Source organism: Vidua chalybeata, chromosome 6 (assembly GCF_026979565.1).
Source record: "Vidua chalybeata isolate OUT-0048 chromosome 6, bVidCha1 merged haplotype, whole genome shotgun sequence".
NCBI classification, from domain to species: Eukaryota; Metazoa; Chordata; class Aves; order Passeriformes; family Viduidae; genus Vidua; species Vidua chalybeata.
The window spans coordinates 34,044,845-34,070,598 of NC_071535.1; the positions used below are offsets into that span (position 1 = coordinate 34,044,845).

At 43.6% G+C, this 25,754-nt stretch overlaps 1 protein-coding gene across 5 annotated transcripts in view; it reads left to right on the forward strand.

Annotated features, from left to right (window-relative positions):
* The first annotated feature begins 5,660 nt into the window (after nucleotides 1–5,660).
* The window catches only part of SUSD6 (sushi domain containing 6), a 78,539-nt gene continuing 58,445 nt past the window's right edge, over nucleotides 5,661–25,754 (forward strand). For 2 of the 5 annotated variants that reach the window (XM_053944844.1, XM_053944850.1), the window contains exons 1-2: nucleotides 5,672–5,757; nucleotides 12,727–12,814. The gene's annotated coding sequence lies outside the window, so the exon portion shown is untranslated. Of the gene's footprint in view, nucleotides 5,758–5,926; nucleotides 6,120–12,726; nucleotides 12,815–19,964; nucleotides 19,985–25,754 lie in introns of those variants that run through there. The other 3 variants (XM_053944847.1, XM_053944845.1, XM_053944849.1) reach the window with 3 other exon arrangements.

Sequence of the window (25,754 nt, forward strand, 5' to 3'; positions counted from 1 at the left end):
GGTTTATTGGGCAAAATGTCTCTGATAGAAAGGGAATACACCGCTGGTTTGCAAGGTACTGAGGAGACCCTGTGCAGAACACTGTGTGCTATTCCAGTGTTGGGAAATCCTGCAGGCAAGACTCTGGTGTTAAAAAAGATTAAATTAAGTTTGAGACAGCAGGGCTAGTTAGGATGATCAGTGAACCAGTAAGCTAGCCTTAGGATAGATCACTAAAGTGCCTCTATCTTTGAGCCTGTAAAATTAAATTTGAGGCGGGATGTGGCAGACCTTTAAAAATATGCAAAGGACCAGGCAATTTGCTCAGCCAGTGCCTTTCATGTATCCTGCATTTTGCTGTGCTAGCCCAGGGACGTCACAGTCACCCTCAGAAATGCAGACTCTGAAGAAACCGCTCCTGCAAAAACCAGGGTGGTTTGGTTGTTGACTTCAACCATAGCAAGACCTACAGGAAACTCCCTTTTCCTTGCTCTGAACATTTAGCCCTTAAGTGAAGTGGAATTAATACCATTGTGCTGTGTGGCTTGAAACTAGCACAACTGGAGCAGAAGTCAATTTGCTGTATTTGAAAGAAAATTAATTAAGGCCTCATTTGTTTCCCTCAGAGAGAAAAGCTCTGGGTAGTTTCCAGGAGATGATTTTTTTTGAGCTTCTCTGGTACAGGCCTATATGTACAGAACAAATATGGTGCAGCTTCAAGACCCAAATCCCTATAAACTCCAGGTTGTGAGCTGAGTCTTCTGGTTCCCATGACAGCATGACAGTCCTGGTGACTGCTCCACAACTATATGCTGCATTTCAAGTCACAGAAAGAAACAAAATCTCTTAATGCAGTGCATGTTTGTGGTACTCCAAGAAAGGAAATGTCATGGCAAGGATGATGCTCATAGCCAGGTTTAGCCTTACCTGTTCTTCATCAGCAGACTGTGAACTCAAGTGCACTAACAAGGCAAAAGGGTGAATGGTATGCCAAGATTTCTCTTTTATTCTTGTTTTTCCCATGTTGCTTTAATAGTCTTTTGGAAATGAGCTGCTCTATTTACATCTATTCTGAATATTAATAATGAATAATGCCCTGCTGAACACAAAAAATGTGCATGGGTTCCAGTGTATGATACTGGAAGTGTAACTGAGGGCTAGCAGGCCAGAAGATGTGTGCAGAAGGAAGTGGAGAAAAAATGAAAGCAAAACAAGAGAGGTATAGTCTACAGGAGGCTAATGGGCTGTGAGGATTTCAAAAGCACTTAAAAATTATTTACTCCTGCACAAATCCCATGTCATACAAGTTGCCAATAAATAGGTCACAGAGGTGTTACCAGCAAGAAGGCAAAGAAGGAACAAGAGTGTGTGTGGCTGTCATATATGCCCAAGTGGGAGATGCTGTTTGCTAGAATGAGGCCAGGCATGCTGGCAGCTCCAAGATGCTAAAAGGCATCTCTGCTGTGATGCCAGCTACCTGCTTTCCCACTGGAATCTGGATGTGGGGGATTGATGGAAACAGAAAAATGTGAGTAGCTCTCCTGCATCTTAGCAGTAGGAGCTCTCTCTGAGAAAAAAGGGTTTGTGAGAGAGTCCTCTGAAACCAAAAAGTCTTTGATGACTGAGCTGGGAGCTCAGGGCATCTGTAGCAGCCTGTTCTGAGAGTGAAGCTTAGTCTTTTGGTTTGATGGTTGGGCAGCAATGTGGAGGAGAGAACAAATGGCATGGAGCATGTACAGCACTCCCTCTTTGTCTGCAGGGGCACACAGCACTGGGAAGAAGGAGGTCAGGTAGGATGGTAACATTACCAAGGCTCATGGCCAAGGATAGATTGTGTGACAGCCTGAAGTAACATTATCTCTTAGATTATGTTTTTCCTTCTCTGATAGTGCTTAGACTGTCATGAGACCTTTTCTAGCTGAGCACTACCATCAGAAATCATATTTTATCAGTGGCTTCTCTCAGAAGTGAAGTTACCTTGGAGTCATGTTAGGTATGTGTCACCTGAACAGAGTTCAGTAACTTTTGAAGTTGTATTGGGTTTGCATGGCCAAGCTTTGGTAGCTGTGGGAGGGGTACAGGGGTGGCTGCTGTGAGAAGCTGCTAGAAGCTTCCTTCATGTTCAGCTGAGCCAATTCCTGGTGGCTCCACAGATGGATGTGCCTCTGATCAAGGCTAACCACCAGTTAGAAATGGTGGTAATGCCTGTCCTTGAAGGACTGCACCACATGGAAGAGTGACCCACACTGCAGCAGTTTGAGCAGGACCGTTGTCTGTGGGATGGACTCAGGTTGTGGCAGTTCGCAGAGAGCTGTTGCTTGTGAGAGGGACTCAGGCTGGAGAAGTTCATGGAGAATTGTCTTCTGTGGGAGGGAGCCACAGTGGAACAGGGGAAGGACTCCTCTCCCTGAGCAGCGTGAGAAGCCATGGCTGATGAACTGACCATAGCCCTCATTCCCTGTCTTCCTGTGCTGCTGGGTGGGAAGTAGAGCTCAGGAAGGAGGAAAGGGTGGAGGGAAGGTGTTTCAAAGGTTTTATTTTACTTCTTATTATCCTGCTCTAATTTTTTTAGTAATCAATTCAATTAATATCTCTAATTCTATCCTGGTTTTGTCCATGCTGGTATTTGATGAGTGATCTCTCCTGGTCCTTATTGCAACTCATGAACCCTTTGTTATACTTTTTCTCTCCTGTCCAGCTGCAGAGGGGAGTGAAAGAAAGGCTTTGGTGGGTGCCTGGAATCCAGCCAGAATCAACCTACTACAGAAGTCCACCATGGGAGGCAAGGAATGGGCAGATGTGTGCAGGAGGGTAAGAAATATGGTTTGTTTTCACAAGGTTTTGAAAGGCTTTTGGCAGTTTGAATGGCAGGATACAAATTTCAAGTCTGGGATTAAAAATATGTTTGTTTTAGTGGCAGCAACTGTCCCTGTGGGGTCTATCAAAGCATGCAGAACAGTATCCATTTGCATCCCTATGAGAGATGTTTTATACTGTTGTAAAACATGTCCTCTCTAGCCCAGCTTCCACTGCCATCCCACTGCTGCAGGCTTGCCAAAAGAACCAGGGCAAAATGTGGTATGGGGTGTCTCACTTGCCCCCATGTGTGGGCTGCCCTTTTCCCCAGCCCTGGGCTAGTGAGTCTGACCAAATCCCATCCGTGTCTCTGCTAGAAAGGAGTGTATTGATGAACTAAGACTTATGTGACAGTAAAACTCCTGTGGAGTAAAAGCAAGATCCATAACCACTGGATAAGAAATTAATTATTTAATCAGATGGGGTCACACAAACTAAGCATGCTTTGACCTTCTGGTGGAGTTTGGCAGCTTTTATGCTTTAAAATTTCTATTACTGAAAATGAAATGTTTCAATGAATTATTTATTTTCATCTCCATTCAAGCAACCTGAAAATGAACATTAGGAAAATTGTGCCAAAATACCTGGGTTGAGACCATAAGCTTTGTGCCTTGGGGAGAGGTGCTCTGATGGTGGTAGCTCCTGACCTTCCTTTTTTGACATATGTAATAAAGAGAAAATGTTTCACCTCTTTCTTCAGAACCTGGAGGCTGAAAAGATTGGAACCAGTTGGTCGCAGGCATTTGCCTGGAAGAGGGCTGTAACTCTTTTGGGGGCAGTTAGTGGCATTTCCCTCCTCTGAAGCATTGGCAGTTGGCTATTGCTGGTAACAGGATGTTGGGTTAGAGTGGCTGGTGGTCTGATGCAGTGTGGCAAATCCAATGTAAAAAGCATTAGTTAATGTCTGTGTGATAATTTGGACATTTAAGATGGTCTGTGAATGCTGATTTCTGTGATTCTACGATAAACAAAAAAATAAGCCCAGCCAAATTAGTGTATCTGACGCATCAAAGGAAGAATATAGTGTTTTTATTATGGCCTGATACAATTACAGAGAAATATGTATGAATGAAAATTATGGAAACTAAGTATAGCATAGAAATAAAAGGATCTCTAAATGTTAAAAAAAAGTTGAACTGGTTGAAGCCAAAAATGTGATGAATCAGCCCCTAGTGAGAGGTCATTTTATTGATAATTTGCCAGGAATTGCATCTTTCTCTGTGCATTAATGCCATGAGCAGATGGAGTACTGTGGCAGCTTCCTCACAGCTCTTTTATTTCAGAGGTACAAAGGTTTCTGAACTTTTCCTTCAGGACAGCAGCACTAATTGATCAAAGCACAGCAAAACAAAGGCCAATATTTTCACTCCATGCCTTCCACCTTTGCATCTGAGATGTCACAAAAAGAACAGCTGTGTGAATCAGCGGGTTTGTGTGCAGCTCTAGCTCCCTCTCTTCCTTCCTGCCTTTAGGCATGTCTTCCAGATGATGATGTAGTTTTCCCCTGCTTTTTGGTGTTGAAGTGCTTACAAGGGGAATAATTATGGGGAATGTTTTGCGATGTATCATATTCATTTCCTACATCTGATGAAATGATGGTAAGCCATTGGTAAGCTATAATCTGTTATGGGCTTTTATTATGAATGATCACTGTACTATTGCAGAAAAATAGGTAAACTTCCCTTCACCTTTTCAGTGGAATTACATATGGTTCCTTCCCCATAGAAGAGGGAGAACAGCTCACTCTCCACAGCAAAATATGAATAATGTAGCAGAGCTATAGAAGGTAGGTGTTAATTGAAGCAATGGAAAGGAAAGCAAAGCAAGGAATCCTTCCTTGATTCGCTGAAGGCACTTTTGGGTACAGGAGTGTTGTCTTGGGAGCAGCCGTACAAAGCAGATGAAGAGACAGGCAAGGTGTAAGCATCCCCTACATCTGTATGCACTAAACCCCTGTGAGCATGAGTGTGACCTCCTGCAACAGCCCAGCCTTGGCCCTTTCAGCCAGCAGTCTGGCTCTGCTGGTGCTGCACAGCAGGGCGGACCCAGCTGTGGCTTGTGCTACCGCAGACTGTCACCAGCGGAGTGACGAAGGGTGTGCCAGCAGGGGAGCTGGTGGGATAGGGCAGGGAACGGGCTAGCAGGATGTGCCTGCTGCAAGAGCATCGGCATGGCTTCTGTGCCGCTGCGGCAAGCTCGCAGTAGCGTGCCGTGCCCACGGCTGAGTCTCCGCACAGCCCGAGCTCTGGGGTGGCTCCGCAGCCGCGACAAAGGCGAGGGGCACCCTCACCGCGCGCTGCCCCCGCGGCCCGGCGAGAAGGGGCTGGCAGCGCAAGGAAACGGCCGGGGCTGTGCAACACCGCTCTCCGCTGCTGCTGCGGGGCCGCTTCTGCTCCGGCACAGAGCGGCAGAAGGGCGGAGAGGGCTCCAGCTCCGCTCACGGCCCTTGTTCCCCGGTGTCGTGCGAGAGCGAGCGCCACGTGTCGGTGCAGCCGCGCGCCGCCCCGCGGAGAGGCGAGGAGGCTCGCAGCGTTCCCGCCGGCTCCCAACAGCGGCCGTGGCTGGATGCGGCGAGGGACGGCGCCGCTCCGCTCCGCTCCATCCCGCCCCGCCCCGTCCCTCAGCGGCGGTGCCGGCTGGCGGTCCCCGGGCCGCGCTCCGCCCCCCGCGGGCCGCGCCGCAGCGCCCCCCTCCGGCCGCGGCCCTTCGCGCGGCTCCTTTAACGGCTCCTTTAAGGGCGGCCCCGCCCCGCCCCGCGCGCCGCCGGGCCGGGCTGGCGGGGCGGGGCCTGGCGCGCGGCGGCGGCCGGGGCGTAGGGCGGGCGAGACGCCGGGGCGGCCGGGGCGCGCGGCTGCCGACCTGCAGCGCCAGCGGCACCGCCGCCCCAGCCCGCCCGCCGAGCCCGCCCGGTGAGCACCCCCGGTGAGCACCCGCCGCTGCCGCGGGGGGAGGGCGCGCAACCGAGGGGCCGCCGGGGCGCGGGGCGGGGGCAGCGGGCTGGTTGCGGTGGGGCGCCGAGCCGGGCCCGCTGCCGGGGAGCGTGTGCTGGGCGGGGGCCGGGAGCCGGAAGGTGTCGCGGCGCTCCCCCGGCTGGCCCGCGAGGGGAGCCCTGCCCGGGTGCGGCCCCGCACGGAGCTCGCGGTGCTCGGGGCTGCGGCGGGAGACCTTCCCCGCCCGGCTGCCCGGCCGCCTCCCTTACATAATGTCACCTGTGGTACCTGCGGCTCCCTCGTGTCACAGCGGCGGGTGGTCGGTGGTGACGGCAGAGCTGGGCTTTCTCTGAGGTCAGCGATCTTAAAGTGTGTGTGTTCGGGCGTGAGGATTCGCTCGGTACGGGATGAACCTCTAGGATTTAAAACCCCTGAGGAACAGCGGATGAGCGTTCACCGCGGTCCTCTCTTTTTCCTTTCGTAGAGCTTTTGGGTGCGTACGGGGACATAGGGAAAGTGGTGCCTGAGAAGTAGGTGGTAGCGGAGGCACTGCTGCGGACAATTCAACGTGAGAAACTTTGTTAGGTTTTCATCTTTGCTTTTTCTTCTTTATGGTGCCTTAACATTGGCCACAGGTCAGAGCTTCTCTAGCAGCTGCCTTTACACGTGTGCAGTGCTTAGGCTGAGCCTCTACATGTGCGTGTAACAAATCTATGGTAAATCCCCTGTGGGAGACCTGGAACTCAAAAATAGCCGTGCTAGGCTTCTCAGAACCGACAAGCAATAATTGTTCTAAGTATCCCTAAAATTGGGTAAATAATGAAAAAATACCATAATAAATTGTTCTTATTTCTAATATACTAATGGAAATAGTGATAAAGTTTTTCAGCTTTGTAGTGTTCTTTTAAGCAGATTAATGCAAATACAGTAGTTTCAAGTGGGCGTATTCTCGAGGGGGTTACGTTATTGTGAGGAATAGACAGGATCTCAGTGTAGTTACAGTAACACAGATTTTGTTGAGTGGAAGGACATGAGAGGAAGTAAATATATAAATTAAAAATATTCTGAAGTAGTCAAGAGCTAAACCGAGCCGATGGGCAGAGAGGATCTTGCACTTGTCTGTTTGCGCTTCCTAGTGGCTTTTTGTGCGTGTTCCCATAAAAGCTATTATGTAATGGTGCTTCTCTTGGCAGGAATCTATTGTCACCGTAATTCCTGAGGTTTCTGGAGCAATGCAGCTTGTTCAGATGTGTCATGGTCAGAACAATCGGAAGAAAAGTTCCTAAGAGGAGGTGTTTAACCTCTTTAATTTTCCATGCAGAAGGACTAAGCTCAAGACATCTGGACCTTTTCCAGAGTATCTTTACCGTCCTCTGTTGTTCAGCTTGTCTTTCTCCTAGGCTGCATTATAGGTGTCAGGCACCGGCTAGCTGCTTACATCTGCATCAGAGCTGGGAAAACATTGACTCTCTCCTTTAATAATATTTATTATGCTTCTCTTTTTAGTGTTTTTTTTTCCTTTTCCCCTCTGAAAAGATGCAAAACTGATATAGTTAGAGCACTTAATTGTTGCTTAGACAAGAAAGAAACTTGAGATAATGGAGAAAGGGAACTCTCCCAGTTCTCATCTCTAGTTTGAACTTGTCTGTATACATCAAAGGGAGGCAAAACGCCTAAGCAGAGAAGGAATTTACATATTAAATGCCAGTGCTCTAAGGATCGGTGCTGTCTCTGGTGTCTGTAGTTTATCGTTGATTTCATTCACCTCCTCTTCAGGTGTCTGCCATAAATCTCTTTGCAAGTCTGCCTCCTTTTCTTCTTTTCATGACATGCTTTTTTGGGGGTATATTTTGATGAAGAGAGAATAATTCTTTCTAGTGGTGTAATCTGGTGGACAGTTGTGGCACTGGCAGCTTTACAGATCATACTTTTGTCTTTGTAACTTTCATGTTGTTTCTGGTAGTAATTTTCTAAGCAAAACTTCGAGAAAGAACTACTTTTCTTGTTTGCAGTTTCATCTTTCCTATTACATTGGCTTGTCCTGTTATTTGAGTGTTTTATGGATCACTAGAAAAGACGGTACCATCTGAAAGTAGGAAAGTATGTGTCTTTAAGGGCCACTGGGTGAAGGATGTGCTTGAAAGACCTGCAGCTTAATTTAACTAGATTTTAAAATTGAAGGTCACTGTAGAGCAAAGTAGTACATGATAAGGGAGTCATAACCTCCTCTTAGACAAGTTATTGTCAAAACCCGGGTGCCCCCATATCCTCTTTAAAGGCAGATTAGTCTCTGAAGTGCGGGTCTGGGAAAGTACTAATCTCGAGGCAGAAATTTCCCAACCACAAGTGTAGCAGAGACTTTGGCTCTGTCCCCTTCTCTCTCTGCTTGTCATGCAATTTGACCACTTGTAGATTTTGAGGACCCAATGTCCTTGAGTTGTGCAGTGCTCCATGTCTCTGCTGAAACAGTTTGCACAGAGTTATCAGCAGTTTATATTTAGTGCAGCATGTGAAGGTGGACTGAAATGGCTGCTTGAGCACAGCTGCCTGGGTAGTCAGCAAGTAATGGTAACTGGAGACACTAAATGTGTGTCCTGCCTGCAGTGTAGTGGTTTTGGTGGAATTGGTTCTGTCTTGGGGTCAGGATTGTTTTCTGCTGCTCCTGCCTCGAGAATTGTTACAACTCTCAGTAAGAGCAGTCTGCCATTGTCTTAACCTCAGCTGTGCAGCAGCATCCTAACCGTAGATTTGGGTTTCTGTGACTGTTCCTGTTGTGTCACTTCTGCTTTTTATTGGTGCACATGCTAACACCACAGCCGCCTACTGCTGTACTGCTTAAATACGCTTCTTGCTTGTTCTGCTTTTGTGAGCAAACAGATGTAAGTTGCTGGCCTGTGTCAGTCCAGGAGGGTTGGGTGTTGCACTCGGGGTCTGTGTCAGGCCGCTGCTGTTGTATTTTTTTTTTCCCTTTTGAAAGTTGCATCTCTTTTTGCTTGCCTGAGATACTTCCAGACAAGCCTATTATCTATGAACAACTGCACGAAAGGACAGTAGCTTGGAAGCCTTGCTCCAAAGTTTCCTGGATTGTGTCCTTTTTTGCACTCTGCTTGACACAGGGACTGACTCCCTGCAGCTCCTCTCCACTCTGAGCCACTTGTTGGCTGCTGTAACCAGCTGATCCCAGCTGATCAGGCTTAGCTGGGAGAGGCATCTTTCACTGGCAGGGTTGGTCCCACAACGTGTTTGCCTGAAAGACTGGGGAGGGGGGAGGAGAGGCAGAAGGGTTTGAATTCTGCTTTAGGAATATGTAAATAGAAACATGAAGGCATTTCCTAGAACAGGGAATGGGAAAAATTAACCCATATATTGCAAAGGTATTGTGGTATTACTTACAGTAGATTTCTTTTGCCAATATACAGTAGTCTGTAATTGTATCTAATTGTCATGCCAAGTGTCATGTCCTTAGAAATCCCATCATACGTGTTTAATCTCTTGACATTAAGTTACTCTGGGTACAAATAGAATGATTTCAGATGTAACAATTTGACCTCCAACACAGAGTGTTGTAGTTGGGAACAGATAGATTACTCCAGTGAAGCATTCTGTGTCTTTTTAAGCCCATCTGTGTAATTCATCTGGCTTTGCTGGTCTGTAGTTAATATAGACGGTATTTTCCCTGACTCTGCTAGAAGTCTTGTTTATGCAGCTGCAAAAATTGATTTTAACTTTAATCAGTAGAAATACGTCCTATAAATGTCCGGAAGTGAGCTTTTGTATGTACCAGAAAAAGTTTTCATCTGCCATTTGTATGCTGGCTATTTTGTTACTGAGCAGTGGCAGCTACTACTCTCACAGGAAACTCGGTGCTCCCACGTGGCTTACTACATGATGCACTCTGCAAAGTCTGTTTTCAGACTAAGTATGGTGATGCTAATAAGAGACCATTGAAAGCCTGGCCTGTTGTTTGCTTGCTTATTTATTTATTTTAAATATTTGTGTGGTAATTCAAGACAGTTTTTTGAGGAAGCTCACATTGAAGAGCTGCAGGACTACGAGTTAGAGGTGTAAAACCCCTACTTCTTTCCCACTGTCTCAGTTGTTCCCCAGCTTCTGTCTTTCCCTGTGTGCTGAACAGTGGGCAGGCTCCAAAAGTGGAGTGTACATGGAGAACTTTCTCTGCATCACAAGGGATCTATGCATCTCATGTAACTCTGGTGATTCCCTGAGGGGAACTGCTAGCGTGGCAACCAGCCAACCACCAGTAAATTGGCTTCCTAGTATAAGTGAGTGTTGAGTGGAATGGGTTGGTCGTCACTGCTGTGGTAACCTTGTAACAAGGCAAAGTACAGCTTTTGGAGCTGGTTGAGCAGAGTCAAGGGAAATTGGCCACTGGGATCACTTTCATGTGGTAAATAAAACACCAGGTCATATTTGTGCTACAGAATAGAATGGCCTTCATTCTTACAGTGTACACTTGCCATAGGAGTAACTTCCTTGTAGGCAATTGAACTTTACAGGGCTGAGATGTGCACCATTTTAACCTCATGATCAGATGTGAACCAGCTTCAATACTGTCTCTCTGTTCATAGCTCCCTTAGCTTACACTTCAAAAGTGCCAGGACCATTTGGAAAACTTCAAAGCCATTTACATTTCAAAGCTAATTCAACTAATTTTCCTCACAGTTTATAATATTGCTGTGCTTCACTGCTGTTCCTGTTTTTTCCTTGCATTGATTTAATGGGATTGTGTAATAAAGTGAGTGGGAATTGCAAGAATTTCTGATCAAAACCAAATTTGCAGCTGGTTTGGTGATGAAGATAGAAAAGAAGTTATGTTAGTATATTAGATCTCTTTCTGCTGGACTTTCAGGGGTACATAAATTTTAAAAGGGAAACTGTGCTGATAAATCGGTCTTTAAAAAATGAGCAAGCAAACGAAAACCAAACAACACCCTTCCCAACCCCTCAATTCCTGTAAGTGAGCTTGAGAATGATGTTCTTATTTTATATTAAAATGCAGATCTTTCAATAGCTAGACTTGCAATGTGATTTCTAACAGTAGCTGTTAAAGGCTGCTTGCTTTGAAAGAAGCTGTAGTTTGTATGTGGAGTGTTAAACCCATAGATTAGTGAAATGCTTGAATGTCTTCAACCTATTTATGCTCTCTGGGTTTTCTTTTCTCTGTAAATAACCTCTTAAAAGTCTTCAAGGACAATATATTAGAGCTCCCACTAATACAGTTTTATTGGGGGTTGTGTCAGAATCCCCTTTGGGTATTGGAGCCCATTTGTGCTGACCACTCTCAAAAGGCATTTTATTTGTTAGACCCAGTAAGGTGCTCTAATGTTAATTAAAACCTCCCCCCACCCCTCCTTTAAAGGAAAGTGCATACTGGATATGTGTTGCTCTCTAATGAGCCGAAAGCCAGCTGATGTTCAGTGAGGACAATAGTAAGTTATCATTCTCTGCTGTGTATGGGTTCATTATGTTTGAAAGCTAAGACAGAAACTGCCTCTAAAATACCCTATATATATTGTCCTTTGGTGTTGATACGCAGACTGAGGAGAATCTCTTCTGTGCCAAAACACCAGCCTGGGAGGGTGATTGACATATCTAGTTTTCAAGAGGAGTGTCAAAATTGCAGAGCACTGCTCAGAGGGTATGAAAGCTTCACTTCTCCATCTGCTGCCACATATGCCACTGGCGAGCCAGTGGCCATATGTGCGATCATCCTGAAAGCTTTAAAGCCAGCTTCTCTCTGAGGGCCCCTCACTCCTTTTCAAAGTCCAAAAAGGGCATGCTGCTTGCTTCAGCAAAGGGAGGGTCCTGTTTTCCCCTAAGGAAAATCGAGTAGTATGTCTTTATAAGCTAAAGCACTGTTGCAAAGAGCTGCGTGATCCTGAAATGCTGCGGACTCATTCTGCAATGTGCAACAAAAGCGTGCTGGAGACTCACTGCAAGCTTTGCCCTGGTATATAAGTAGACTACACAACCATACAAACTTATTAACAGAGATTAATTAAAAATAATTTCGTGGGTACAGGGAGCAAGGTTGTAAGGTCAGGGTTTGTGTCTTTTCATAAGCATATCAGAGATGTGAAAAGCAGTTTGCTAGGTTTACTTTTCATTTCATTAGCTGTGAGAACTTTCATCTCAAGTCTGTTTGTGGTTTCCTGTTTTGCAGGACTTGCACACTTCTGCGACTTAAAAAGCTGACATTTAAATGTGACAATGAAATGTTTAGCAGCAAAGGAGATCTTTAAGCAGGCTAGACAAAAATTCCTTTCAGCTGCATAGCTTTTGCTCTCACTTGGATGACCAGTTTTCCCAGTTCTCTGTTGTTGTGCTTCCCAAAGTGGAGAAGGTTGTCTTATTAATAACCATCTTTTTAAGCATTGGAATTTTTTGTAGTAATGCTGAATAAAAAGGCTGTATACAGTGATGAGACAGTGAAACATACCTGTGAATTTTGGCACTGTAGAAATTAATTTCTGTTATGCTTATCTGGGAAGTATGCAGTATCTGCAATCACTGAAAGCGCATGTGTGTATCTGATGGCTGGACTTGATGCAGTTTTAATATGTGTATTTTGGGTAACTTTTGGGAAGTTTCTGTCCCGCTGAAAAAAAACCCATCAAGCAAGTATGAGTGCTGCTGAAAAATGGTTTTGGTAACATTCTGCTATACTTGAAACTCTTCTCTTCTTATCCTTGAGATTTTTAAATGGAATGTGTGAGGATAGTTTGCATATTCTTTGATTTTGAGTAACTTGTGCAGTATATCTCAGATCCAGATCTGAATTTTGTGAGTAACATCTGTACTTGAAACATATCTGTGTGCCTGTGTCCTAAAAACATAATAAAACTACTTCTACCCCTCAAGCCTCCTGCTCTTTTATGTGACAGACTGCCATTCTTAGTGCTTACAGGGCTAATACCTACTTTTTTTTGTGCGGTTCCAGGTGTGTGAATCAACCTATCATCACTGAATCATCAGTTTAATCTTGCTAACTTGACAACCCGTTGTATGCCAGCCTGGGTCAATACCAGGTAAGAGAAAGCTGATGCTATTACTTTGTTTTTCCTGAGTTTTTTCTTTTAAAACCCGCATTTTGTCCAAATGCCATGACTCTTCTGTAAACTGAAGGCAGAATGTGCTGCTTTCCATGTTCTCATCCTGCAGTGAGACAGCCACTTGTGTTAGCATCTTGAGCTTTTGAAACAGGAAGTATTCTAAAATGTTCTTAGGTTCTGACTGATTTATAGCCACACCTTAGCATTTTTCTTGACTCCTGTTAACCTGGTTTTTGTGGTGTTCAGATACCACAAGCTGTGTTTCTTTTAACTTGTATTTTTCACTCCCTTACCGCTCCCTGGTTTTGCTGAAGAAACTACTGAAGTCCTTCCTGCCTTCCAGAGTTAAGCATGCATGATAAGTCACCTGTACTATCTGACCTTTTCTCTTGAACAAAAAATAGGTTTGGTTTTGATTTGGTTTTTCCCCTACCTGCTCCCAGATAAAACTTATCACAGAAGGAAACTTAGCACAAAAGGATCTTACTTGTGTATTGTATATTTGATGTTTTAGTTGTGAAAAGCTACCCAGATATGACTTTCAGAGAATTAAACATAAAGCTGTTATTTGGATCTCATCCTTTTATCCCACTTTAGACAAGGGGTGTAGCTTGCAGGGGGTGAAGTGGGGAGGAAATCCCTTTAATGCTTTCAAGAAGGTTATTATCCAGGCTCTAGGGGAGTCCTACTGCAGTCAAACTAACGTGAGCCTTTGTTCTGATGCTAATCAAGATAGGGATAATTCTTCTGACTACTCCCTCTTCCCCTCAGAACCCTCTAGCTTTGGTAAGGCATTAAGCTCCTTTGCTACCTCTCTTTTTTCTGTGCCTGCCTGATGTCCTTGTTTTCTGTAACTTCTACCTTGAGTGCAAAGTTTCAAGTTTTAGGAAGGCCTCATTAGGAATGTTTACTTAAATATTACGAGATGTTTTGGATGCTCCTGGGTGGTACTTGTACACTTCAGTTTAATAGATATCTTGGTGGCTATGTGTGTGTTTATTTTTTGAATCATTAAGTAAGAAAACCCAACTCTGTTGATGCAAGACACATTGGATTGAATGCAGTGGCATCTTTTGCTACATGTTGGGACATATAACTGAAATTCAGAAGGTATTTTTCATTCTGTCTCTTCTTGGCCAAAGTAAACAAGTGTTGTTTCTCAGATGCTTTTAAGGATTCCTTAAGAGACTAACTTCTGATCCCTAGTCCAAAGAGCTCTTTAAGTTTTCTAGAGTGAATGTGTGTGCAGCCTAGGTAATGTTTTGGTTTATGCCAGTAATCTCCTCTCAGCCTAAACATAATCTGCACAGTATCAGAGAGAAGTTTGAAACCTAAGTATATAGTGAAATATGACTCTGCCCGTGATGTAACACATACTATAGTGCCTCTTCACCACGTCTTATTTGTGACAATGGGGAAAGGATGGTGGTGAAAATATGGTTATGTCTCATGTGGAATGCTTGCATCAGACAGAGCTGTTAAAAAATGTCATGCAATTCAAGAAGAAGAGGGAAGAAGTGTTCAGAGTTAGCCTCTTTAGCCTTTCCTTGGCAGTAAGAAGCTGATGAGAAGCTCATCCTTGTGCTTCTAAAAGCACGTCTGCTAATATAGCAGTGCTGTTAGTGAGAGTGGGCTCTCTGAGGATTGATGGTGGCAATCCTCCATGGATAATCTGTCCTGGGTCTGGCTGGGCTGGCCTTCTGGTGGATTTGTGAGGGAGTCTGCAGTCTTTTGCTAGAGGCTGTTCCCTCCACAGGGTGGTTTGAGGCCCTTTTTGGTATCAGTACAGAACAGAGGGATGGGAAGGATTTAGACAAGTTAAAGATCTCCTCTACAAGACAGGGACTGTGTATGTGTGCACAGCTAGCGTGAGCTATATTGGTACACTGCTCTCATGTTTTATTTTGGTGGAGTGATTTTCCTTAAGGCAGAATTGGAGAAGTCCTGCAGTGATGATATAAAAATCTGATTTCTTAGCAAACTGTGCAATTTTTGCCTGTGTAGACATGGAATATCTGATAAGCTGAGCCCAAAAACGTGTGTGAAAAGGTAATGGGTCAGAAGGAGAAAGGCTCCATCAGAAGATGCTTAAATGAGGTGACTGACTTGCTGCCAGTGACTATGCACAGATGCAGGGTGTACATTTCAAAGTAATCCAGCCTGGCTCCTTGATGGAAGCCTGCATGGAAACATTAGCTGTGGGGAGGGGTTTATCAGCACTTCTAAACAGTGTTGTTTTTAAGGTTGATTCTGCTGACAATATCCTGAAAAGACATCACTACCAGATGAGGTACGTTTTATGTGGGCTAGGTGTAACTGCCTTTGCCTAGTGCTATTAACCCAATAACTGTTAAATCCCAGGAAATGCTAATTTGCAGAGTGATAGCTTTTACAACCTGAAAATAAAACCTGGAAGATGTACGTGGTGTTGGTTTTATTTTTTCTTTACCCTTGATTTGCATATGCAGGGTATTTCCTGCAAATGAGTTCCCTGTACTTAGTTATTTGTTATTTTCAACATCCTGCTCATCTTTTGTGATTTGAAACAAAGTAAGTTGATCTTTGTTATCTTGGCTGACATGGGTACCTGTGCCCAGTGTTTTCCACCACCTCCAGCTGGGCATCTTACAGAGTGATGTGCATGCTGCAGGCTTTCCAGGCATTGTTCCAGACAAGCCTTTCTGAATTTGAGATATGTGATAAGATTTATTTTTATTGTCTTGTACTTGGTGTCAAGCAACCATACTTGCTAAAGCAAGCTGGTGTTTTATAGCCCTCTTGTGTTGTGCATTTAATTGCTGCATTACTGATTCCTTCTGTGTCAAGCATACATTGATTTTCAGGTTTTATGCCAACATTGATTTTGGAGGTTTTTATACCATTTGTTTAACAGGCTCTCAGTACATAGGGAAATTTTGCACCCTCTTTCTCCTTAAAGTAGTACTGTTGAGGGAAAACACAGTGCTGTGTCTTAACAAGGGCTTATCTATATCCTAAACTCTGTGAAGATACGGCTAGGCACTGTCAAGGTGCTCAGAGAAGGTAAAGGCAACACTTTCTTCCCTTTCAGCATCTCACATGGACTGTTCCATTTGTTTAATTGCCATAAGTGGTGAATTTTATAGGATGGATACATTAACAGAGGTTTTTTTGTTTTTTTTTTTTTTTTTGTCTTTCATGCCACAAAGATCAGTATTAAATGTAAAATCAGTACATTTTATGTACATGTTTTTTCCTCTAGGACTCACCATTACTTTAGTCTTTTTTGTCATTGACTACTTCTTGTTCTTGGCTATGGAGCCAAAAATGTTATATATGATGATGGTAGAATTGCCTCTAAGTGTAGAAGGCAGCCTGTTCTTCAAATTGAAAAAAAAAATTGAGCGTAGGTGAGGTTCAGGAGAACAATGAAATATTTGAAGGAGGCTTTTTGAAGCTGGTTTAATACTTTAGTATACTGAGATTATCCCATGAGTTTAGTAGAGTTAATTCAGAGTTGCACCATGAAGGTGATTGTTGTTATACCCTCACCCGATGTTGGAAAGACTATTGCAGAGATCCTCTCCCCTTTTGGCCAAGGGAAGTAAAACAAGAATGTTGCACTCAGAGTGTGTGCAATGCCTTGAGGAGTGTGATGCTGTGCCTGCTAGCCAGGAATTGGATACTGAGAAAGGTATTTGACTTGCACTGCTTGTGAGAACAGAGACTGATAGCTCTGGGCTAAGGTTCTATTAGTGTCTCAGGAAAAATACCCATGAGGTTAGGAGAGTTGATTAGTATAGGCAGTATTAATGTAAGCTTTGTATAGTGCTACGAATGTTGTGTAGCTGCTGCCTGGCTTCTCTGTGAGCTTCCTGCCTTTCAAAGCATCTGCAGGAAATGGCACAGATAATTAGATGAGCTTGTTTTGATCACTTGTGGATTTTTGCACACCTCTATGTGTGCAATTTTTGAGGGTAGATCAGTTTCCTCAGTATATATCTGTCTGTGATCAAGGTGTAATCTACAGTGTGCTAAGCAGTGCTCCCAAGTGAGAGCACAAACCCCAGTCAAAGGCCAGTAACATGCAATGGAGGAAGGTAAGGGAGAAAACAAGGCACGTAAAAATGTAACTAAATAAAACTGAAATAGCCTGTTTCTTTTATGTCGCCTTACTCTTAAGATGTTGGTGATATGAGTACATTTGCGAAGACAAACCTTGCAACAATCTACCAGTCTCCTTGTGACCAGGACCTAGTTCTTGGAATGCAATGATGTTCATTAGCTTCCTGTGAGGAAGAATTATAATTTGAATGTAGATTTTTGCCTTTAGGCTATGTTTGGCAAAATAAGTTTTAGGTAAATTTAATCCAGTTTGCTTTTTATTGGTATTAAAAGCTTAAGTCCCATTCATTCTCCGTGGCCTTCCAATGATGAAGACATTGCTGTGGTGAGTCTTGCACTTGGGTAACTTGTCTGTGTTCTATAGGTAACTCTGTAGTAAAGGATGGGCTTATTTGATGTCTTCTGGAAGAAGAGCTAAAATAGCTGAAGTACATAAGCAAAAGCTCATTGAGTAAAAATTATGTTTCCACACTTAATGGCTGTTTCCAGTGTAATAGGGTGTAACATGTGGCTGCTGCATGCCTTGTACTGCTGCATGCCTGTGTGTGACTTCATTATGTTGTGGTTTTCCCAGTGTGTAAGACTGTAAGGTTGCCAGGCTTTCAGCTGCTGGTGTAGGGTTGTGCCAGCCACACCTGGCGCATGGGAAGGAGGTGACCTTGTAGGCGTGCAGGGCATGGGCAGCCGCAGGGAGGAAAAGCGTTTAGGTGCTGCTTCTGATTTCTTTCTGAAGTAGCTCTGACCTAGACCTTACCTCCTTTTGCATCAAACAGGAGAGCTTCCTCACCAGACTTCACTGGGCAGGAAAGCTGAAATACTTTGGTGTTCCAAAAATAAAAATCCCGTTGCTCTGGGGTTTCTTAATGCCTCATGATCAGACTATGTAAAGGGACTTGGTCAACTGGAAATTGCTATCTTTGCAGAAATTTCTCTGTATTTGTTCATGTAAGATTATGAAAAATTTTAGAGGGTGAAATTTTACTTTACTTTTCAGATCATAGTGTGCTCATTGACAAAGGTGTGGTTATTTTGATATCCCACAGAAAACATCTGGTCTTTCGAAATTTGAAGGCTTGGCTATGCTGCTGCTTTTCTTCTCTGTGCAATGAGGTGATAAGCAACCAAGCTGTCCTGTATCTAAAGTTCAGACCTTGGCAGAGCAGCTGGGTAGCATTGCTTATACCTGAAGCTTCTTTTAATTTGCAGGGGAAAAAAAATCCTTTAATTATTGGGTAGGTGACAAATACACAGATCAAAGTGAGACTTTTGAGGCAAACCTTGGCTTATAAGGTAGAAGTAATCATGGCTCTTGTAAAGGAGTTTAATGTTGGCATTACAGAACTGAGGGCAGACTTGGGAAAAGACAGTGTAAAAGTCTTTTGTCTCTCCTGTGATATATTGGCCTTGTCACCTTGACCTCCTTATTCTTGGCAGAGGGCAGATGCCACATGCAGAGTAACTTCAGCCACTGTCATTTTCTGCAGTACTGTGTGCTTCTGCTGAGGTGACACACACAACTGCTGCTCTGCTCTGACCTTTTCTTCTTAGGCTTCCACATGCAAAGGGATCACTGTCCAGCTCTGGTTTCAGATGATCCTAAATAGACAAGCTATCCCAAGATTCACACACGAAAACAATGGATTTTAGTTATCTCCACCAAATCTGCCTTTTCTGGAAACTCTAGCAAGTCTGCTATGGTTTGGCTGCTGTTAGCCACAAGCAGAGTGAATGATACTAGACAAAAAAAAAAAAAAAGCCTAGGAGTATTTGTTATGGAAGTCCATATTTAATCTCTCCCTGTAGCCTTTGGCTTGCTACAGCCTTTCTGATTTGCTAAAACTGTGCTACAACATTTCTGATTTCCCAGACTATGGATTGCCCTGTGTCTGAAAATGCATTTGAGATGCTTTTATAGGCAGTAGGTCTTCCTTCTCACATGGAAGAAATGGAGACTAGAGATCTTGAGACTAATCGATTATGAGTTACTTCTGGTGACATAGAAAAACTTACATAACAATAACATAAACCATGTGCAGAAGCCTGAGATGCAGAAGGCTTTAGATTCAGAAGCCTGCATCCACCTTTCAGCTTCCATAGGTTTCTACACCACACGAGTGCACTGTTTTTTGCTGCACTTTGGTGTGAAATGTATCCTTTTATAGTAGGATCATCAGTAAATGATGAAGGCAAAACATGTAAGAAAATGACACTTTGTTCTACAAATTCATCATCAAAAGCTGACTTTCATAAGCTTAAAAGATAAAACTCCTGGTCCTAAGATGAGACTTCTAGACAACTGTCTCAGGAAGTACTTAGCCTAGCAGTAGCTAAAATTCTGATATGTCATCTCTTTTTGCCTCTAGCACTTTCTGCCTGTGGGGCTGTTAAGCCAGACGCTTGCTTGTCTGGGTCTCTTCTGTGCTGCATTGCTTTTTCCACCTACTGCTTGGGAGGAGGCTGAAGAAGCCTTGCTGCCTCAGCAGTGGACTTGAACCCCACATAAGAGCTGTACACCAGGTACCTGGGACACTGCCTTTTTGTCTTCCTGTAAACAAATGCTTGGCTCTGCTGGAGACACTTAAGGATTACTCTGCATATAAGAATGTTCATCTCTGGCTTCCTTCCTGAATTCCCTTCCATAGGCAGAGAGCAAATACAAAGTGAGATGTATGGGTCACGGCAATAATATACCCCAGAGTTTTTTAAAGAGGTGGAGAGGGGAGGCTGGGACATGTGAAATGAATGGATCTGGAAAGTAATGCTGGAACTAGTTAATCTGGCCTGTCATTTTTTCATTTTATTTACTCCTGGCACTTGATTGTCAGACTAGACTTTTATACTGTGTTCTCTTTGTGGCTTAGACTGCTCAGCACTGTGGCAAAGTCCTTCTAATCCTTTTTGCTATCTGTCTCTGGTAACAAAAACTCAATTGACAGAATGAACACTTGAATTCCAGAGAGCAAGTGTGGATTCAGGCTTGGGAAGAATGAAGAACCAGCAAATATGGCAAGATCTTGTTGGGAAGGAGGGATTCTTACAAAGGTGAATTAACTTGTGTGCTCTATCTTGGCAGCTGTTGAGGGCCTTTGCTAGTGTCAGGAGTCTTATCTGCTTCCACAGCTAAATGGTACCCACTAACAGTGGGGTTCAAATAGAAAAAGACCTTATTGATCTGGTTTGGGTTTTTTGATGAGACAATGAGAATGCATTAAGATTGTCCCTCTTGCCTTGTAACTTTGCTGCATGGCAGATCCCTGTGTGTGTAGCACTGCAGAAATAGAAGCTTTCTCAGCCGGCAGGCAAGTGTTCTGCAAGATGTTAGAAATACTGCTGCCATGCTCCTGCCCTCACGTTGTTTGAAGAAAGACATGTTTCTGGGTGCTCTGATTGGAACCAACTGTGTTGGTTGCAATTCTGAGTAGTTCTTTCAGGAACTGAAGATTGCTTTGCCATAGTGGTTGAGATGTACTGTGCTAACCAGGCTTACTGCTGCCAGATGCTGCAGAGCTCCAGAGTGTTAACTGTAATCTGCTGATGACAAAACTGGTCTTTCAGTGTTGCAGCTCTGACTTGGCTGTGGATAAACCAGACTTATGTTAGGACTAAGCAAAACTCCTACATGAACATTCTTATCCTCTTTTTGACATCTTGACATAGAAAGCCCTGAGCTTGACTGTCTGGGCCAGAATACTGACAGTACCAGTTCCTTGGAAGGCCATATCTGGACTGGGAATGCTGTGTCTGTAACAGGGAAAAGGGAGCAGGCATTTTTCCTCTTAACTTGGAAGGAATGACCTATTACTTTTGCTTTTAAATATGAATGAACTCATTCTCCTTACCTCAGATATTGGCCATATGGTATTCCTGGTAAAAGTAGCAGATGTTCTTCTTCTGCTGTGTTTTGCTTTGGTACACAAATTCTCTTTGTTTTCTATCTGTCCTGTCTGCAGTGGGCTGTGATAATGCTCATCTTGAGTGTATCAGGTTATTGCCCTGATTTTCTAAATGTTCATTTAGAGATAAGACGGGGTGAATGAAATGTTGCTTGGGTAGTGGATCTGATGTGTGTATGTGTATAAGTAGTAAAAACCATGGTTCACTATGCTCAGCTCAATAGTCCTCCTTCTGTTTTACTGTTACTTACAACCTTTGCACTTCATTCTTCAACTTAAGAGCATGTTCCACCCCACCATGGCATTTGGCAGCCTGGATGCAGGAGCTTGACGACTGCACCCCTAAAGAGATGTTCTTTGTGGTGTCTTTTGTTTGCATGGGGTATGTAGTACTATACACAACATTCACTTGTGACCAGTGTGTTGATACTTTATCTCTTGCTTTACTTTGGAAGGTCTGTGGTAGTGACATGGGGTGATTCCCCTTTGGGGAAAACATGAGTCTCTAGAGGACAGATTCTGTCTTTCTGATGAAAGAAACAGAAGTGGGGAAGTGCTTACCTCAGGGCCCAAGGGGTTTGCCTCAGATCATGCACTGAAGAAACGTGGTAAGGAACTGCTCATCCTGTCTGTGTTCAGAAACCAATATCCTTTCTGGAAAACTTGTGTCTGGGTGCTTTTGGGCCCGTTGTTTTCTATTTGGTGCTGTAAGTTACCTGTGATGGTTTATGCATTCTGCTTAGCATGTGAGAGCTTGTAGTTCTCACATTCAGTGAGACAAGGTGGTCTTGTAGGAAGCTTTAACTGCAGAATACTGTCACTTGCAGGTAGTTCCAGACCTGGTGTGGCCCCTTAGCAGAGGCAGTCAACAGACTGAACTCTTTTAAGCATCTGCTTGTGAAGGAGACTGAAACCTAGAGTGCTTTGTCTAAGGGAGAGTCTGTTTGATGATGGTGGGATTAATGATAAAGTTGTTCAGTTATGATAGATGGCTCTAAAATTTTAATACTGCTCTTACTAGAAGACAAAACCACAAGAGTGAAACCTCCTGATTGCTGTGTTTGGGAGCAGGCTCATGTTCCCTGAGAATCCCACTAGGCCCAGTTACAAGGATGCCATGAAGCAGTGTTTTCATCTTTGTCCATAATCAAAAGAGGAACAGCTGCTCTGGGGGATAAAATGCAAGGAAAGGCTAGATAAATTCTAAGACATTGAGAAGAGACAGATTTCTTTGTAATAATCTCATTTGTATTTACAGAGTTACTACAGTCCTTGAAATGCTGCCACAATGTACACAGTTTAAGCAAAAACAACAACAAAAAAAAGGTTGTTTAAACTCTGATGGACAAGATCGGTGTTCAAAATGGCTGGAGATCTTTTGTAGCAAATCTGTGTTTCTCTGCCCCATTGCTCTCAGTAATTTACCCTGCACTGCCATAGTAGCACCTCATGTTCCGTGCTGCAGGAATGCTTTGGCCTATTATCAATCTCTGAAAGCTATGTTCAGTAGCAGCTCATGATCTCAGCCAAGGAGGGGGTGTATGCTTTATGCTTGTATAGGTTCTTCCTCTTAAGGAGGCATGGCTAAACTGGGAACAGTTAAAAAAAGATAACAAAATAAAACCCCTACACCCCATTCCCATCTCTCCTCCACTCCTGCCCCCCAACAGCTCTCCCCACCACAAAACCTGCAAACTTTCTGAAAGCTCATCTGGCATGGGAGAGGAGAGTTTGCTCTTTTTCCTGGAGCAGGAGATTCCTTTGTTCCCATTTGTGGTCGTTTAGGGAAGCCTTTTGCAGGTATCTACAGGGTGGTGATAATCCCTTGCACGAAGGAACGTGGCCTCCAGTGTGTGCGCGCAGCTCCCCTGTGCGCTGAGCTCTGCGGGGTGCGGGCCTGCTCAGGGCTGGTGCGCCCGCACAGGCCTCCCTGCATTGCTCCTACTGCTGCAGCCGCACAGGACCTTGGCGAAATGCACAAAGTAACTGCCCTCAAAACCTTGCAAACTCATTCCTGTCTGCCCGAGGGCGATTTTTTTTTTCAACCATGGGAAGTCCTGGAGACATTGTTAATGAGTTCAGCTGAGGAAATCACACAAGGAACTGTGGGAGAGGGAAGGCTCTTTCTGGCGTGCCAAGCCTGAGCTCGAATGTGTGCCAAGAGGGTAAGGAGGTGTGGTAAAAATCTTAGAAAGGAAGGAAAGAAATGAAACAGAGGTGAGGCAGTGTTAAGACTTGAAAATGAAGGAAAAGAGCTGGAAATTGAAGAGGGTAGCCATTGGCAAAGAAAGTTTTAGTTTTTAGTGCTTTTATCAATGTAATTTTATAAATCAATAAATATCAAGCTCATGTCAGTGACTGTAGCTACAAAAATATAAAGGGGTTTAAATATTTACAGACAAGAACTTGAGGGAAATCATGTTTTCAAGAAGTTTTGCTCTTTGATTCTTGCTACTGAGTCAAATTATTGGCATATTTGGGACAGAAATAGCTCATGTATCTGAGTGACCTTTTAATTTCCTTTTCAATCTTCTGAACTGTACTGAGTAATGAACTGTAGTGAACAAAGAAAGCATTAAGAACAGGCGTGGTGCAGATTTTATTGCATGTTTGCAGTAGACCAAAGAGCTCTGTATTTCTTTGGGTGTGATATAGCAAGAACCTGCTGTGAAAGTAAGATCTCTGGGACCAGTGATCGCTCAGATTAAAGAGGTGGTTTCTCTCCACGTGATATCCAGTGGTTTTGGGTTTTTTTTGTTTGTTTTTTTTTTTTTTTTTCCTCTCTGTGTTTATACAGCACCTAGCACAGCATGGTCTGATTTGTAGGCTCCGATTTCTGCTTTTCTTTGACCTGCAAGTGTTAATGAGGCAAGAAGTGCTTTTGTAGGGCTTTTTTTGCCTAGTCACATACCTGTCTGAAAGCTGAAGTTTATCCTTTGGCATGTGCCCCAGGCTTCCTGTCTGCAGCTCTTCCTTTGCAGGGTCTTCTGCAGCGAGTCACAACAGCTAGCTGTTTTGTAGGAAAAAAGGATGTTAAAAAGCATGTGCTAAAGGGAAGGGATGGGAAATGACGTTTCAGCCAAGAGGCTTTCATTGTATGAGGGGGAGGAGCATGCAGCAGAGGGGGAAGCAGCATGAGATCAGTGGGCTTTTTATTGCACAGCATGAAAAGTTCCCACAACTAAAATCTGATCTAACCTTTGCTTCCTGTGTGTCTTACAAGAAATGTTTTCCATGTAAGGCAAGGAGAGCCTGCTGTAAGGAAGCATGTGGCTGTCATTTATTTCAGAAAATGTGTCTCAGCATTCAACTGTATAAAAACAGACCAAAGGGACCTGTGGTAGCTGCAGCCTTTATTGCCCACGTTTATGCTATTTAAAGACTAGTCTTCTCCAGCTTCATTCTGGTGAAATAGCAGGCTTGCCTAAAGTCTACTGACTATTGTAGGTGAGGGGATTTAGCCAGGCATTGCTGGGGATAGGCCTGACATTTCTCAAGTCAACATAATTGGATTATTCAGCTGATGGTAAGCCAGCACCTTTCCAGAAGGTTTCCAGAGCTCTGATTTGACTTGGTAAATGATTTCTTACACAAGTCACCTATGCAAAGCCACCTACACTTCAGGCGTGGTTTTAAAAAGAAGTGTTGATTATGTTAATCACCTCTCTGAAGTTCTTTAAGACTTTCATTTCTGATACCCTTTCCCCCCTCATACTTTTTCTTGACTTACAGTAGTGCAGGAAAAAAATTCTGTCTCATAAATGGGGAGTTAATAATTTTCTTGACTGAAGAAGCCAAGGATTCCTTTTTTCATCTTGAAATGAAGATGTTTGCAGACCTTTGGTTAATGTTAATATCTAAAAAATAGTTTCAACTCTGAACTTCAACTAATGTCATAAACCAGACCTTCCCAGGATTGATGACATTAAGCCAGTAATGTGCATGTCCTCTGTTTCAATCTCCTCGTCAGCTTTTTTTTTTTTTAGTCATCTGTGAAGTCAGAGTCTCACTATAGATTGTTCGTCTTTCTTTTGTTGTAATGTCTTTCACATTACTATCATTGGTCTTAACTCAAACCCTTTGCATTTTGGGTGAACGCTTGTAGAAGGGAACCGGGATCCCTCTGCATGTTCTCATCTCTTGACTGGTTTGCAGGTGAGCTCTGTAGCCCATTCTCAGGAATGTGCAGTGAGTGTTGAGCATTACTATGCTCTGAGATGACATAGCTCTAACAAGGCCAATTCTTTCTTCATTTCTTCATTCCCATCAGATCAGGAGTCCTTCCTGCACTTAGGAAGTAAAGATTATTTCCCCAGAAAAAAAAAAGCAAGCAAAAATTTTGGGTCAGGCATCTTGGAACTACTGATGTTGCAGACAATCACCTGCTCTGCATTTCTCCTTGCTGGTGGGAGTACTTTCAGTGTTTTCAAGGAATAGTGTTCCCTTGATGATGGTAGTGTTGAGGTTGTACCTGTAAATTCTACAAGGCCTCCCTCCTGAGAGCCTTTGCCTTTGGGGAAGAGTAACCATTTATGTCACAATTTCTGAGAGTGAAACTTGCTGTTGGTGACAAAACTCAACAGTTTTCCTTGGTCAGAAATAAAAATTTATCAGTAGGACTGCTTCTTCAAAGAACTTAAACTCCTGCCCAATTTCACTTATTTTGTAGCAAATGTAGCCTAAATATAATAAACTTTTTCAGATTTGATTTGTCTGCAAGGAGCTTGTAAAGACTATTGATGCCTTTGATGTAAATAAAGCATGGCTGTTCTTGGCAGAGATGATGAAACTTAACCTTGGTCCCTCAGAATTACATTGTTGAGTTCTGTCCTTACCAGCATATGTTCTTACCTTTCAAAAGTGCTCACAGTAGTGTTTCATTTGGATTTCTTTTCATTTTCAAGGGTGGTATGAAGCAG